Source organism: Varanus komodoensis, unplaced genomic scaffold, assembly GCF_004798865.1.
Source record: "Varanus komodoensis strain SLA01 unplaced genomic scaffold, ASM479886v1 scaffold10, whole genome shotgun sequence".
NCBI lineage: Eukaryota > Metazoa > Chordata > Lepidosauria > Squamata > Varanidae > Varanus > Varanus komodoensis.
In genome coordinates this window covers 3,565,537-3,583,704 of record NW_025335269.1, presented here as the reverse complement: position 1 = coordinate 3,583,704, position 18,168 = coordinate 3,565,537, and positions in this window count along the sequence as shown.

The following is an 18,168-nucleotide window of genomic DNA, read 5'->3' as shown; positions in this document are numbered from 1 at the left end:
GCTCCAATATTTGATGGGAATTCAGCAGACATGGCAGGAGAACTGGCACTGGGATGGCTACCGTTAGGACATTGACAATTAAACACACAAGCATAAGTGCACACACTGTACACCCAGCATTACCACCAGGCAGCAGTACTGCCTCCCACTTTCTCAGAAGCAATGAGAATCCATTGCAGTGGATCTAGCACATCAGCACTATGGAGAAAGAGTTGCTAGTTCATGTAGCCCCAAGTCACCCAGCTGAAACGCCATCTCGGAAGCAGTCCCAGCATAAGCTAGCTGCCTTGACCCTTTCTCCCAGCCAGTTCCTCTGCCTCAAAAAGTCAGACAGAGCAATGGAGTGGCATTCCTGTAGTCTTGGCACCTTGGTGGTGGGCATGATACCAAGAGGATCACCCTAGCCCTGTGTACCTTCCCTACTCACATTGCTTCTCTTGAGGCCAGGGGCCGCAGGAAAGCTGACCCAAAGTGTAAGCCTTTCCAGAGCAGATAGTGCATCCCACTGGCCATGTGACCCTCCTGGAAGCAGCACGTCTCATAGCAGAGTCTTTCCTTGGCAGGGCTGCCTCAGTCCTGCTTTGCTAGTGGCTCTCACTGCACATCTGTATGCCTTATTACTTTTGTTGAGTTCCTTTAAGGCTGCAGACTGTTCATGGAAACATAGACATGCAAAGAAAGCCTGGGTATCTGTAAGCTGTATCTGACAGAAAATCAAACTCTCTCCCAGCTGGAAGTGTGGCATCTGAGACAGGTATTAAGCAACGAATGCCTCTCTCTGTATTTCAAACTGAACATGTTTTGTTGTGAATAGACTGTGTTGTGCTGCATTTTCTTGCTTGTTTCACTGAATTCAAAATGTTCTATTGTGGTGGCTGTTTCTATTCAAAATCTAAGCAGTTAAATCAGTAATAGTGCAATCCTATGCACATCTACCCGAAGGTAAGTCCCAGTGACTTCACGAGGATTTATTCCCAGGTAAGTGAGTACAAGATTGTGGCATAAAAGTCTTGATAAGTGATTTCCCCCTTTCTACTTTCTTCTACATATCCAGGGTAGTGTGTCCCATTCTCACATGCCATCTGAGGAGTTCATATGCTTTTCTCACAGAAAGTTGAAGGAGGTAAAATACAACTATTGTAGCTCATAGCATATGTGTGCTTCATTTTATGGCTCAGGGTCAAGCTAGTTTGACAATGGATCATAGAAGCTTAACTATTTATCAGACAAATTTGTATGGATAATGCCATTATTTAGTTGAGTCACTAGGAACTTCTCTACATCTTTTCATCTGCTGCATCTAATTTTAGTGTTGTCACTGAACTGAAATCCAGGCACTGCACAAAGAGCATTTCCTTTCCTGTTTTTCCACTACATGACCTCTAGGTGGCTCTTTGGTTTAACAGACTAGCACAAATAAGATGAAAAAATGGCTTCTTTCTCTTTTATGAAGTGTGAATTCTCTGCTCTAAAAACCATTCACTGAAAGTGAAGGCTCACAAAGAACCTACAAGCAATTGTGATTCAGGAGTGAGGAGCACACAACAAATGCCTTTGCCCTGGGTAGCACTGTGGAGTCAGGAGTCTGGATGAAGTCAAAAGTTACCTGTTGCTATTCTATTATTGCTTAGGAGAGGCAATAAGTTTTTCATCTAACTTCCTGACTGGTAAGTCCTCTAAACCTCCCATGATAACAAAGACTCTGGCGTAACCTCCTCCAGTGGAGGGATGTCATAATCGGTCTCCAGCATCAGTCACAGGTGTGAATGTAGAAATGTGTGCACAAAACATTTATCTTTTCTCCCCCAAAGTTGTGGGAAGTTTACAACATAATTTCAAATCTTAACAAAACATTAAAATTATAAAATTTAAACAACAGCTTAGCTATTAACACTGAATGCATTCAAACATCCAAGCAGCAAAATGTCAAGGTGTCCTATTGATTAACCAGACGGTTCTCTCTTAAAAATATGTATAGTAGAAAACAGGTTTTTATAGGACATTTTTCCACTTCTCACTCACAGTCATGTGATATTGAAAACAGTCAATACTTTAAATTTGTATCTAGTGGCTTAGTCCCCCCCCCCCCCAGAACAGGGGTCTCAAACTCGCAGCCCGCGGGCCAATTGCCGGGATGGGCGGGGCACGGGGGAGGGGCCCTGCGGCCTTCAAAGCAGCGGCGGCACCCGGGCCGGCCTCTGGGAGTGACGCAGGATGAGCGGCCCACCACCACCACAGTGGTGGAATACTTGATGCGGCCCAGTCTCACCCAGACTCTACTTCCAGCGGCCTCCAGGTAAGTTGAGTTTGAGACCCTTGGCCTAGAAGAAACATTCCTAACTTAGTGCCCTCCACAAAGGTCTGTGAAGTTCTGAGACAGCACCAGGGCTCCCTCTTCTAACCAGAGACCAGAATAGCAGTCCTAGGGGTTGCCGGACCCATTCCACAGTCTATCACAGCCACCTGGAATGTTATGAGCACCACCTGGGAGCCCTGAGGGAAGAGCTGTATAAGAACCGGATCTTCCCTTCAGATGTGGCCTCATTAAGAAAGGGTCTTGATGTTGCTGGGGCTCCCTGTGCCCTCTGAGATTGGGTTCTGGAATCTGCCTGTTGCTCCTGCCTCTACCTCTGGACCATGTCTGGCTTCACCTGCTCCAGCTTCCACTCCAGTCCCAGGTATCCACTTCTCCTTGGCTTGTCTCTCTGGCTTTCAACTCCTGACTGGCATTGACTGTTCTGTTTTATTTGGATTGGCCTACCTTGTACTTCTATTACCTGCCTTGATCTTTGGACTGCCTGATTACGATTTGGAATGGGCCTGTATATTGCACCGGTTGTCTGGGTCCTGGTGCCCTGACCTGATTCCCAGCTGCCCACGCACTGGATGCTGACAAGGTCATTCTACAGTTCTCATCACTCTAGCCAGCATGGCTGATGGCTGTACTATCTGGGTACAAAGGATCCTGCAGTCTAAAACATCTAGAAGGTGCTGGGTTGGAGTAAGTAGAGTAGGGATCTGGTCCTCCTGTAGAGTAAATGCAGGGGTCCAGTCCAGATCTAAAAAGCCTCCTCCCCTCATACTAGGGTCCTGATCCAGACTTGGCTTCCTGCGCCTAGAGTAAAATAGAGGGACCCATTTAGCTGCTAGATATGGATTAAAATTTATCTGTTTTGGCTGTGAGAACATCAGTTAAGCATAGCCCAAACTCTCACCTCTTATAAGGCCAAATGTGTTGCTTCCCATTTTAGCACCAGTGTTCTTCCTTTGTCCGTTCAGCTTTTTTGTGTTAATGAGGGGCCGTTTCTTTCTTCATAATTCTGTTAGCTGAAAGCTGCCAACCCAAATGTCTCTGCTTTGTTCTGAGCTACATGGTAATAATCGTTATACAGTTGTTGTGGTTACTTGAATCTAAAGAACTGTGTAACTATTTCCATATGCCCAAGGGAGTTTTAGAATCATGCATCTGAAATGGCAGTCCCTTAATTCTGTGTTGAATTTCTTACTCCTTTTTCTCCAATTGTTCTTTCAGTTTGCTTTGTAAAAGAGCATGGGCTTCAAAAAGAGTGGCCAGAGGAGGCCAAGGGAAGCATAAGAATGAGAGCCATAGCAGAGGCGAACAGCAATTGCAGGAAGACTCTGCTCTCCTCCCAGCTGTCTTAGTGATGGCTGCCCAGCTGAGAGGGAACCATGTGCAGTATCCATTTCCACAATGTTGGATTGCACATCAAGAAGTCTTATGAAATAACCTCAACAGATGAGCTATTCCCTCTATTTTATTGTATAGAGTTTTACTTTAAATAATTTGTTCATTTGGGTGTTTTACTTCCTTCCCATTTCCTCATCCCCTTTAAATAAATCCTAATTCTTGATGTATAGGATATTTGCTGTCCCCTGCCTGCAACTCCTTTCAGAGAACAGGGGCCATAATGAGCTAGAGGCACCAGTTTGGGGTCAGCATCTTTCTCCCTCTTTTTCTACTACATGAAACCAGGACTTAAGGTTGCTATCACCCTATAAGGCAGCTGGCAAGGAAAGTGGGGTTATACCAGAGTACCATAGGACTGTTATGATACTTAAGGGTGCAGTGTGTCTGTGCCAGGTTTGAGGGTGGTGTGCTGAACAATGCCCAAAGTTTTCATGCTTCACCACATACAGGTTTCACTATATCATGAGAGCTGTTATGTCTCGACACAGGCAAATACATAGCTTGGTTGTCCTGCAAAATGATCTCATGATCCTTTGCAGAGTGAGCAAGCTTAGCACAGAAACACTCAGGAGTGCACATACAGATGTATACTGAGGGTTGATTTACACAATGCAAGATGTACAATAGAAATGAATTTTGTGGTCTTACTCTTTCATTCTTTGAATAGGGTGCTTGCTATTGGAATATACTAAGAACACTACTGAAATGAAAGGCTACTGACTACATCTGGTTACTGGTTGACTGCAGGCTAAACATGAGTCAGCAGTGTGATGTGGTGGTCAAGAGGGCGAACGACACCCTTGGTTGCATAGCCAGAAGTGTGGCTTCTAGATCAAGAGAAGTATTACTACCACTATATACGACTCTGGTGCGCCCACAACTGGAGTCTTGTGCTCAGTTTTGGGCCCCTCATTATAGAAAGGATATAGCCAGGTTAGAGTCAGTGCAGTGTGGGGCCACAAGGTTGGTGGCCGGTTTGCAGGGGATGGGGTATGAGGCGAGACTGAGGGAACTGGGTCTCTTCAGCCTGGAGGATACTCGGAGGGGATCTGTTGGCGACATACAGGTATGTGAGGGTATGTCACATGGAGATGGGGATGTCACCTGTTCTCTCCTGCAGAGGAAGGCAGGACGTGCTCCAATGGAGCAAAGCTCAGGGAACCAAGGTTCCATTTAGATGCAGGAAGCACTTCCTGACAGTTAGGACCCTGAGGGTGTGGAATGGGCTTCCACGAGAGGTGGTTGAGGCCCCATTGGTGAGGGTGTTCAAAGATAGGCTGGACATGCACATGGTGGGCATGTTGTGAGTGGAGCTGGCTGGTGCCGGAGGTCGGACTAGATGGCTCAGGAGACCCCTTCTGACTCGCTCTGTTTCTATCTCTGCTTCTTCAAATGCCCAGTTACTTTTAGTAGCAAAAAAAAAAGGAAAAGTCTGGTAGGGTTAACAAATGGTGTAGGGTTAAATAGCCACAGTGTGGTGATTGTTAGCTTGACATCTAAAGAAGCATTTGCTAGCTTTTGATGTGTGAGTTTCATATTAATGTAATGTTAGTTAAGATCCAAGATTTCCACCATGCCATTTTTACAGTTAAAAAATAATAATAATTTAGGCTGCAATCCTATTACATTTATCCAGGACCAATTTCCACTTAATACAATGGGAGTTGATTCTAAGTAAACATACTTAGGATTTCACTATGACAATTTGTCAAACTACCAATCATTCAAAGCTCCAAAGTGCAATGTAGGAAGAGTGAACACTTTTACTGGGGCACTAACAACTTTGAAAACAAAACACCATGTTACTGACTTCTACTTCTTGCCCACTTGTGTCACAAGTAATATGGAAGATTGCTACACCTGTAAGAGATTAAAGAAAAGCCATGTTTTCCCCCTTATTGTTTTCTAGTTTGTTTACTGTGTGCATCTGACAGCACTCTGTGTCTCATCCGTCTCACTTTCTCCCTTGTGTAGTCAATCAGTTTCCCCTGCTGTTTGCGTGAGTCTTTCACACACCAACTGGGAGAGAAAGACATTTCTTAAAGATAGGAAAATGTGATTGTAAAAATTACAAAATCTGGCAGGGGGACTCAGGGGTGAGAGTACCTGAGACTACTTTTATCTCATTTTTGAAGCTGAATAGCTTTTGTATTGAGGGTTTATAACTAAAAGGAGAAGTCTGTGCTGAGTGCCCCATTTCAATTCAAAAGCCTACAACTCCAGGGCTACCTGTAGGGTTCTTTTTCAAACAAAGCTCAAAAACATAAAATCCTGCTGATCACCATTTCAGGAACTGGAGGGATTAATCCACGCCCTCATTCTTGCTTCCACATAACCAATTGATGCAAGCTGTGGGCTTTTTAATGGACATGAATGAATGGAAAACCTGGATTGCTGGATCTGAGGGGGAACCATGTGCAGTATCCATTTTCACATATGGTTCAATAGTGTGGTCAGGTGCCCTACTCTACAGAGAGTAGTCCTCTGTTTGAAAGGCTGCTGAATCACAGTCTTCAGTTTGAAATTGTCCTTAGTTTGAAGGGCTGTCCAGTTCAAGTGCAGTTGAAAGATCAGGAACCGCAAGAAGAGTGAATAAAGAGGCCTTGAAGCTCCCCATCACCATAAGCATCCAGACAGCAAGCCAGAGCAGGCAGACAAGTTATCTAGTTATAGTCTTCCTCATGATGGCGCAATATATGGCATCTCTATATACATGGTGGTAATACTGTCTAAAATTGCATCTATCTGTATAAAGTTGTTTGTGTACACCCTGTGCAAATCTGTGTCCTCTTTTCTGGCAATGCATAAGTGGCCACCCTAATTCTCATCTAGATGGGTTAGGGATTCGCATGTGGAAGCCTGGCTGGCTGGACTGGGTCAGTAGTGGAAATTATCAGCAAATTATCCTTCAGTAAATAGCTAGACTATATCTATCCCAATTTTTATAATCAAATGCCAGATTTTTCTAGCAACCAGAGTGCCTTAGATTATGCCTGAATCAAAGTACATGGTTCTAGGTTCTATGTAAAGACCCTAACCATTCTGATACAAGAGAAAGTGAGCAAGCCAGTCAGTCCCAGTTTGGTTGACTAAAACACCAAACAGTTTTATTATACTGCCTGGTGTGAAGCTCACCCTGCAATTAAAACTGATACATTGCACACAGATTAATCAAAGTTGCAATCTATTTCACATGGCTATTCAAATATTGCATTGACTACTAACCATAACCAAGAAAGGTTAAGGTCAGCTCTACCATAATAATGCTTGTGTCATTTCTTATTGCTGAGAAAGACAGATGACTTTCTACAAGAAACATATCTGTCTGTCACAAGAGTTTCAGACATACTGCATTAGGCACTTGCATTGGCTGGGGTAAAATAATGTTGTAAAGTTGGCCAGAGTTCTTGGTGTGAGCTCTCAGCATTAAAAATAGGTCAAGCAAGCTTACTTTTGTGGCCTTGAGTGTGGGATAGAAGATAAACTATCCTTCCAAAAAGAAACAGATGGTCAGGTTCCAAAGATCTGAAAAAGCATGATAGAATGGATACAATGTTGGATTTAAATATAGATTTAGTGCTGGAAGACCTGGATTCTAATACCTACTCAGTCATATAAATACAGTACCTGGGTGACTGACTAACATTCAGCCTAGCCTACCTCATAGGATCATTGTGATGATACATGGAAGAGTCCTGTGCAGTTCACTCCTTGGAGGAAATGTGTGACACCAATTAAATAAAGAACTCTGTAGACAAATCTACAAATCTGTAAATGAGATTAGACACATTTTAGTGCTTTTAAAAATCATAGTCAGAATTGTTATTAGCTTTAATTTGATGCTTTTAAAGCTTATTTTCAAACTTGTGTTTTGCATTGTTATATTTATGGTTTTAATTGTTGGTACACCACCCACAGGATGTATTGTTAATGGGCAGTATAAAAATTGCTGTTAATAAATAAATTAGCAGTGGGTTCTGTGCTGTAACATATTCTGGGTCTCCACCATTCTAAATCACTCATCATGCTCCTTCTTCTGCCTGCCTTTGGAACACACATCCATGGGCAACTCATCTTTCATCTCATGAAACTCTACACCATGAAAGAGCAGGTACAACTGTTGTGCTCCTCATACTGTAAATGTCACCATATAATATCAAACAATGTTAGATGGTCTGGTGTGATTAAAAACAATCATGTTTTCTACCAGTAAAGTATAGTAACACAGCATTTAGTTGTAGAGGCAATGAATGCAGGCTAGAGAATGTTTACTTTAAAATCAACTTACTTACTTGTATTAATAATTTCATACACATTGCTGGTGAAAACAAATTTCTCCAGCAGTGTTTTAACTACAAGTACCCTCTGAAAGCTAGGTATGGTGAATTGCTTCTGTCATGGAAAAGGTGCACGTTGCTTGCTTTTTGGTTGCAGAGGGTGAGAGGAGGGGGAGGAAGGAGGAGGACAAATGGGATGGATCCAAGTTACAGGATACATAGGCTAGACATTTTCTATTGCCCCAAGTGCCTGGAAGCATGCAGGGTTGTTTGTGTTATTCAGTATTCCTGTTTTCAAATCTGTATGCTCTAGAATCTACTAACTCAAGTTTTTCCCACAGAATTTGGTAGCTGTCTTTGGTCAATGACTTGGTAAGTTTATTTGAAGTCATGTTTCCTGTGGAGCAATAGTAAAACTCAACAAGCCTGTTTTTGTATATCTCTTTTACATGATGTTTAATATCAATGTTATTGATATTAAACACTGTGCACTGTTTTTCTCTGGCGGAGTCTTTTGTAACTTTGGTTATCTTAAAAAATCCATACAGCTCCATAAATCCATAGAGGATCATCAACTTGCAAGTTTTTCTGTAACATCTTTACCCATAAAGGCTCTCAACAGGTTTCTGCAGCTAATATATAATCAGCTTAAATAGATGAGTGGCTAATGGTGGTCTGTTTGTGGCTTGCCCAGCTCACTGGTTTGGTCCCATAGAAAAATATGTGTTCACTGGTGGGTTAGTGGGCTGAAATGTCTTCAGACTAATCTGTATCCATATATCCCACTATGTTTAGGTATATGAGTGATGGGCAGTCTTAGGTTTAAGTGTATAGATCCATTTAAATTCCTTTGCCAGTCTTGACTGCAATCCAGTCTTTTTCACTGAGTGAGTTGGTTTTCTTGCACAGTATGCCTTATGCAGCAGCTATGTCATGCCTAATAGTTGCGGCCAAATACAGAAGTTTACCTATAGCCTCTTTATAGCTGTTATTTTCTGCAGTAGCTCATCAGGTTCTGTTTTCTTATGGAAACAAATCTGCTTTGGTGAAGGTATTGGTTTAGCATCTGTTTCTTTTAGGCTTTCTAGTAACTCTAGGATCTTTTGCTTTTGACTAAGAGAATAACTGCCATTTTCTTCCATATCAATCTGTATATCTAAATAGTAACTGGCTTCTCCTAGATGTTTGACTTCTGTGTTCAGTTTAAGTACAATTTTGCATAGCTCTTTGAATTGTCCATAATCAGGTCATTGGCGCATTGGCTAATTACAAGCTGGTACTTGGCAAGAATATCAAGAGCAACAAAAAAGGACTTCTATCAGCATGTAAATAGCAAGAGGAAGGGGAGACAAGTGGTGGGACCACTAAATAAGGAGGAAGGAGATCCAGTGACTGATATGAGGGAACAGGCACAGATGCTAAATGACTATTTTGCCTCTGTGTCCTCCCTAAAGCTGGATGGGGGAGATCCGCATAGGAGATTAGATGAGGCCGGGGACTTAGGGGCACAGATTAGAGTCACCCCTCTAGAAGTCGAGGAGCTCCTCAGGGCATTGGACATTACAAAGGCCCTGACTGGTTACACCCAAGAGTACTTTGAGAGTTGGCAGGGGTTCTCTCACGTGTGCTGGCCTCCATTTTTGAGGCCTCGTGGAGAACGGGTGAAGTTCCAGAGGACTGGAGGGTGGCATCAGTGGTCCCAATTTTCAAAAAGCATAGTAGAAGGGACATGGGGAATCACAGACCAGTTAGCTTGATGTCCATTGTAGGAAAAACAATGGAAAAGCTCGTAATAGAGAGAGATCTAGTGATGCTAGATAGGGAAGGGAGACTGGCGGCCACACAACATGGCTTTCACAATAACAGGTCCTGCCAGACAATTCTTGTGGAATTCTACGACAAGGTTTCAAGGTGGCTAGATAGAGGGGATGCAGTGGATGTGGTTTACCTGAATTTCAGCAAGGTCTTTAACAAAGTGCCCCATGATGTCCTGGTTGAGAAACTGAGGAGTTTTGGGGTACACCAATGCACTGTCCGATGGATTAGGGCATGGCTGACTGACCAAAAGCAGAGGGTAACCATTAGTGGGGAACCACAGGATGGCGGCCAGTGACAAGCGGAGTCCCCCAGGGCTCTGTCCTGGGGCCAATTCTGTTTAATCTTTTCATCAATGACATGGAAGAAGGGGTGAACAGTCTGCTGATCAAATTCGCAGACGACACTAAAACTGGAGCAGTGGCCACAACTGAGGAGCAGGTACTGCAGATCCAAAAGGATCTGGACAGACTATGAAAGTGCGCAGGAGACAACAGGATGGCGTTCAATGTGGATAAGTACAAGGCCTTGCACTTGGGGCATAGGAATGGGTGTCAAGTACAGGTTAGGTGACAAGTGTCTGGAGAGCAGCACTTGTGAAAGGGACCTTGAGGTGCTGGTTGACTGCAGGTTAAACATGAGTCAGCAGTGTGATGCAGTGGTCTAGAGGGCGAATGCCACCTTTGGTTGCATAGCCTGAAGCGTGGCTTCTAGATCGAGAGAGGTATTACTACCACTCTATACGACTCTGGTGCACCCGCAACTGGAATATTATGTTCAGTTCTGGGCCCCTCATTACAGGAAGGATATAGCCTGGAAAAGAGGAGACTCAGAGGGGATCTGTTGGCGACATACAGGTACGTGAGGGGGTGTCACACAGAGGTGGGTAGAGACCTGTTCTCCACTTCAGGGGAAGGCAGGACGCACTCCAGTGGATTGAAGTTCAGGGAACCAAGATTCAATTTAGATGTCAGGAAGTACTTCCTGACAGTTAAGACCCCAAGGGTATCGAATGGGTTTCCACAGGAGAGGATTGAGGCCCCATTGGTGATGGTGTTCAAGGATAGGCTAGACATGCACATAGTGGGCATGTCGTGAGCGGAGCCAGCTGGAGCCAGGGGTCAGACTATGAGGTCCTTTCTGACTTGCTCTGTTTCTATGTTTCCAAGTCAGTATAAATGTCCATCTGCCTTCTCTATAACACATGTAGAGGCACAGATTTGCTTCAGTTTACCTAAAGCCTTGGCTAGTCAACATATTTTCCAGATTTTTATTTCCTGCTCTTGATGCTTTTTAAAATCCATAGATTTTTTTCTGCAGCTTTTATTATTTATAATCCTGGGAACTGTTTTAAGTATAACTCCTCCTCTTTCCATGCAAAACTGCAGTCTTTACATCAAGGTGTTCCACATGATTGTTACTTGAGGTTATTCTGTTCAATAGCACTCTTATTGTGGCATGTTTCACAACTGGCAGAAGAGCCTCATCATAATTTTCAGTGAATTTTGGTGATTAGCCTCTCATGATAATCCTAGCCTTGAAGTTCTGTCTCTTCTTCTGCACCTTGCTTTTGTAAGATTCTACATTTTGCTTTGGCATAGGGCCTCTAATTTTTTTTGCTGCCCTTTTCAATGTGTATGGTGAGATATACTTCCCCTGTGGACCTCTCCTTTACATCTTTACATGATATTGTTTCTTAAGGGAACAATGATTTTACAGAGTGGGTAATTTGTTCATCTGGAATTCGTTTGTTGGACCAGGATGAGCACCTGAGTGTTGGTTCAACAGTATTGCCTGCTTCCACAGACCTCCAGTGACCTTTCACAGTTTCTTCCATTTCATCCCCTAGCTGTTTAGGAGTTTCCATCTGTACTACTTCATCAGGTTGTATTTGGGTGATCTTGAAGTGTCAGACACTTTGATACCGAAGTGTCAAACATTCCTTGAACTGTTTCCTGGCATTGTCCCCTTTGCCCACTTTGCAGTTATCACTAGTTTTCTGTTATTTCTTTCTTATTCAGCATAGTCCACCACTCTGTATGCAGTACTCTTTTCCATCTTTACTATCAGGAGTATAGTATAGGAACCAGCCTTCTCTTGGTTCTTGGAGCATTGCTGACCATTATGCCTTCTTCAGAATTACAGTCCAGTTTGGATCTCCCTTTCTTTTGATTGCACATATAAGCACATCTTCTAAACATCCTCCACTGTTTTATGCTTGGTGTTTGCTAATGCCAAACTCATTGAGAGTTTTGTCAGTGTCATTTTGCAAGAACGTGACCGAAAATAGACTCACTATGATTGTTGCTTTGGATATTTCAAGCTTCCTGTTGAATTGTTCATCACGTTGGCAGCATACTCTGTCAGCATGTGTGCAGCTTGGGATTCCTCTCTCAACAGGTAAGTCATCTATAAAAGTGAGTTTGCATCTGTTCCCTCCAGCTGATCTGGCTGAATGGGACCATACAGAACAATTAGAATTAGTTCAAGAGGCTTTCTTTAGTGTGTCTAGCTTGCTTTATGGAATGGTGGCCTGATTGCCATCTCCTCTATGTGTGCCACACATTTATGATCATGATTAATAGTGGCACTCCTTTGTATCAGTGCTTCTTGCAAATGCCTTTTTCTTCAGGTCCAAGATGGCACTCGCATCACAATATGCAACCATCTGTGCCACAGTATAGAGTAATTCTTTGTTGCACATTGGTTGACAGGAATTGCCCTTTCTTCTTGGCAGTCTAATTCAAAGAATCTATCCTTCTCAAATCTTTTGGCATATAGATGACCTTCTCAAAAAACCATACAACCTTTCTTGTTAAAGTGTACATGAGCCCTTTCTTTTGTCAGTGCAGATACACCATTCAGTTGTTTTGACTTCAGTTCTGTAATGAACTGTCCTTCTTCTGTTGTAATAGTATGATATACCTATTTGGGTTTGCATTCTAAAAAAAAGAAGAGTTTCATGACAAAGAACTTAAAATAGCTTATGTAATATTTGCCCTGATGTGGCAAAGATGTTTATCAAATTTGAAACATGCTCATCAACATCTCTGCCTTCCTTTATTCTGTAAAGAATGATTCTCTAAACAGTAAAACTTGTGTCTGCATCTCACCTTCCTCATATAATTGCCACCATTTTCTTGTCCTTTTTATGCATGATCTGATCATCTCAAACATTTTATTAATAAATGTTTTGCCTTCGTGTCTTTGGAATCCTATTTTTAATGGTTCGTTCTCTTGTCTAGGTTGCTCTATATCCAGTTCTTCTGGTGTCCCATCCATCTCTACTTCGTTTCTGAGTCTGAAGTGCCATACATGATAGTTCTCTACATTCCATTTGGGAATCAGGTTTGCTTGCTTTCAGTCATGGCTCCATTTCAACAAGAAGAAAATCTCAAAACCTCAGTTTTGCTGCGTGTGTCGCTTCAGCCATTAAACTGACCATACACTCGATCACTGATTCATTAAAGGAGGAACTACTACCGCTTGGGTCCATAACCCATATAGGGACCAGGGCCAGGTGGTGACACTTAGAGTAAGGAGCAAATGGTTTAGAAACTTGAAGGCTGAAAGAAGTAATTGACATCATCTGGCTAACAAGCACTAACTGCCTGAAGAACACAGAACAAAGTTGAGCTGAGTAGCTCATTGCAGGCATCTGGCATTGGTATGATGTATGATAATCACCCTCTTGATCAACTGACCAGTTTGGGGGAATAAAGAAATAGAGTTTGTGATAGTTTGGGGGTTTCTCTTAGGAGAACTTCCACCTGCTTGCAGTGATGTTCAGTCCAGTACTGCAGTAGAACTCATAAGGTATAGTGGTGCCTTCTAGTTCAAACAACTCTAACGTTGAATGATCCAGAGTTTGAACATTAGAGTCGAGATAAAATTGCTCCACAGTTTGAACAATGCCTCTACGTTCAAACTGCAAGTGAAGTGAAAAAAATGCAGTTGCAGCAAAAATGCCATCTGTTGTGTGCCCAAGTCATCTCTCATGTTTTCAGTGCTTTCTTTCCACTTCATTTTCTGGTTATACATGAGGTGTGACCAAAACTACAGTGAACGTTCAAATAAAATTATTACAGTAAAAGACACATTGCCATTAATCCCCTTCAAAATACTTCCCCTCACTTTGAACACATTATCCCATCATTCTTGCCACTTTCTGAAACAGTTCTGGAAGTCCTATTTCATAAGTATCTTTATTTGCATTGCCATGGCTGCCTCAATGTACTGAAGGGGGGTGCGTACTGGTGCGGTGTCCCAGATGGGTTGTAGCAGCAGCTATAGGCAGCTCCTCATCCCACTGCACATGAGGAACCACCATTTCCCCCTCCATTAGAAAGGGGAAGAGGAAGAGCCACTCCTCAACATGTTCCTCCTCTGCACAGTGGGTCACCGGAGCATCTTCACTGCCTTTGCGAACAATCATCGGGCAGCGCGGAGCCAGCATGCTCCCTGCACACTTGCATGCCTACTCTTTCACTCCTGTTCATTGTTCATATTTTTTGATCACAGCTCATACATAACTTCTCATTAAGGTACTGAAAATGCACTAACATTACTACTTTGAACTTAATTTGTTTCAGGAAGCCATATTTGCTGTTTAAGTTTATCAAAATGGGTATTGTTTAGGGTCTGGGAATGATTAATTCACTTTCCATTATTTCTAATGTGGAAAATTGATTCTGACTTTGAACAATTCAAACAGCCTCCTGAAATGAATTAAGTTCAAAGTACAAGGCACCACTGTATTGTAATACAGTAGCTTAAGGCTAGCTTGTTATTTGTAGTTTCCCTAGAGAGGTCCGCCTGGCGCCGTCATTATTCGTTTTTTGGCACCAGGCGAAGACCTTTTTATTTAAACGTCATTTTAATTGTTAATTTAATTGTTAATATTATCTATTTATTTTATATCCTTGGCCAGGTCAACTCAAATTATATTGTTTTTATATTGTGATTATTTATTTATTGATGTGAGCCGCCTCGAGGCTTCAGCAAATGGGGCGGCATAGAAGCTTCCTAAATAAATAAATGAAATAGTTGTGCTGGTGCAACAGGTTTCTGGAGTTTTGGGAAATGTAGGATTTGCTGTAGTGTTCTACCATTCCTCTTCCTTCCTCCTTTGTAATCTCATCCTCTTTCATCCCCCCTTTTCCCATCCCTATCTTTTTTACTCTAATAAGCTAATTCTTTCCCCTGAGCTTGAGTGAGTCAAGTACTAATTCAGTACGTTGGCTAGTTGGAGTACAGCCAGAGAAGGTGGATGATCTTTCCCACCAAGAGGGCTGTGGGAAAGCAGGGGATTCTCACCTGGCCAACTGTAGCACAAAGCATTTAGTTGTAGAGGCAATGAACACAGGTAGAAACACAATGATTTAAAATAAGTTCCAAATCCATTTGCTTTTATTAACATTTTCATACACATTGCTGGAGAAGGCTAACTTCTAAAGTCAGCAATGGCTTTACTACAAGAATCCTCTTAAGCTGGGTGTGTGAGGTCAAGCATGCAAAATTAAAATATGAAATATGTTTACTTGTTTCTGTCATGGAGAAGGCACATGTCAGTTGCTTAGTTGCAGAAAGAGAAGGCACATGTCAGTTGCTTAGTTGCAGAAAGAGAAAAGAAAAGGAAAGAAGAGGAAGTAGAAAAAAAAGTACTAATATAAACTTCAGGACACAGAGGAGACGAGCTAAACATTATCTTATGCCCCTTATTGTCTGGAAAAAGAAAGAGCCCCCATGTACTATGAGGGAGTGACAACAGCCCTGTACTATTTTTTTTTGATGACTTATACTACAGCAAGAGCACCAGTTTAGTTGTTGCTCTATAACATACTTAGCTCATTTGTTAATCCATTTTTAAAGTTTCTGTATAAATGTTTCTTCAAAGGAAATGAAAAATTGGTGCTGGGATGAAGTAGGATTAACGCCTTCTGATCTGTATGAGCAAAACACTGAAGTTCCAAGATAAGGGATCCACCACAGAAGACTCAAATATGACCTGCCACAAGTTAAACTGGCTTAAACTGCTTCAGCAAAATAAAACAGATCTCAGTTCTTACTATCTACTGTTCATAAACTTTATGAACTTCCTAAATTATAAAGGAAAAACAAAACAAATGTACATTATTTCTATGCTATCTGCAGCGGAAGCTCTTTGGGCAGTTCATTGCATTTAAGTCACCCATCCATATTTCAGCCAGGCAGAGATCAGGCACATCATGCTACACAGAAGCTTTTTTATTTTCACATGCACAACAAAATGACACATTCCCACTTTTTGGTTGAACACTTGAATGCATACTGTGATGACTGTTAGAAAATCATACATTTCGTGGTATTGCAAGGAAAATTGAAATAGGTTTTTTTGGGGGTGGTGTTTGAGAATGCAGAAGAACATAACTGTTTTTGTTCATCCAAATCTGGTTTGCTTGGTCAACATTTTGATGCCTTTTCCCATCCAATTTAGTGAGAATTCATGTGGAAAATAATGATCCCACCTCTCGACCAACTTTAGGAGATAACAAATATTTAATGACGCCCTACCTAGAAACAATAAATAAATTTGAATTCCTCCTGGACTCCTGTGGAAAGAAGTAATGAAATTTTTATAAGAAGGAAATTAATAAATTATAAATCTGGCTGTTAAAATGTGAATCACTAAAGATTCTCGACACCCTTTTCCTTCTTCTAATTAGAATTTAAAAATAAATAAATGAATGTATAAGCCTGCTGCAGTTCTAGACACTAACTTGCTTTTCAGTATGTGTCATGAAGCTAATAAACTCTGACAGTGCTACAATTTACATGCTTTCATTCACAAATTAAAATTGCTTGGAGGGACAGTAACAAGAGGAAATACAAATGATTTCAAATGCAATCCATTTATAAGAATCATGTTATAACAAGCAGCATAACCACAAACGTTGACAGCTGAGCATTCATTATAGTATTTTTATGCACACAAAAAGGAGCAATCGTAAGAGTACCCATTTATGTATTTCTTTTTCAAGGATTTTGATTGGAGGTACTTTTATCTATCTTTACTGACATCCAGCATTCTATGTACACACAAAGACATTGTTTCATTCACACAAACCAAAACATCAATTAGATCTGTTATAGCTTCAGGATACTTGGTGAAATTTATCTCTATAGGCTACCTGCTGACAGCAGAAGAGATACAGAATGCTGTCATTGTCTGCCATTCCACTGATCAGGAGTTTGGAGAGTAAGATCTGCAGTTGGGGTGAGTAACTTTTTTACCCCCAAAGACCACATGTAGTGGTGGGTGAGTAGGGGTTTTCTCCTGCATGTGTGCATATGTGCATGCATGCACACACATTTATGCACATAAATATGCTCTCTTAATCACACACACATGCACTCTCAAGCAAACACACATACACAATTTTCAGCAGGATTGCTAGAGAAAGGGGAGAAGGAAACACTTTTTCTCCTCTCAACAGCAAACATCCCTCCTGCCAGAATGAAAAAAGGCAAACACCCTACAAGCAAAGGGAACAACCATCCACACTGAGATGCTTCTCCATCCATGGTGTACCACATGATTTAGAATCCTGGACAGTCAGGTTTCTAAATTTCAGGGAAGGTCCCATGAATAGAGAAATTTCTTGGCTGCCACTACTCTATACTTGCAGAAGGCAATGCAAAAGATGATGGGGAGGAGGCTGGAGTACACACCAGTGGAGGCAACTGGCTCCAATGCCAGTGAGGCAGTATATCCAATCTAGGGTTTAGTTTGAGCCATAAAGAAGCTATCCATGGTGCTGAGCCATATCTTTAAAACATGTGCAGCACTGTGGATGGCTCCTTTAAAATTCAGAGTGAAAACTGGAGTGCATACAGTGTTCCACTGACATTGCAGCCACTAACCTCAACTGGCAAGTGTGCTTTTGCCTGCTCCCATTCCTTGTATGTAGACCTCATGGTTAGTTGGGCCCAAGGCTAGCTCCAAGTTTTGAGAATAGAGAGCTCATCAAGATGACCCTCAAAGAGGGGAGGGTGCTTACTCCGTTGCCCTCATATATTCACCCAAAGAGAAAGGACCAATGCCACTGCTAATTGCTCCATGTCGAAGGAAGGATAGTTCTGTTAATTTTGACAATCTGTTAAGATTGTCAGATTTTCTGGCTGAAGTTTATTTTGTCCCAGTTCCACATATATTTGTGATGGTGTTTTAAAGGCAGAATATGCACTGTTTTGATGCATATCCCTCCCACAGAAAGAGACCTTGAAAACGCATGTATTTCTTTTCTCATTTTTTAAATATACCCAGTACTTTTACCTTAATATTTTGTGCTCACTTTCCACTAATTTGCATTTTGGTACACATTCTTT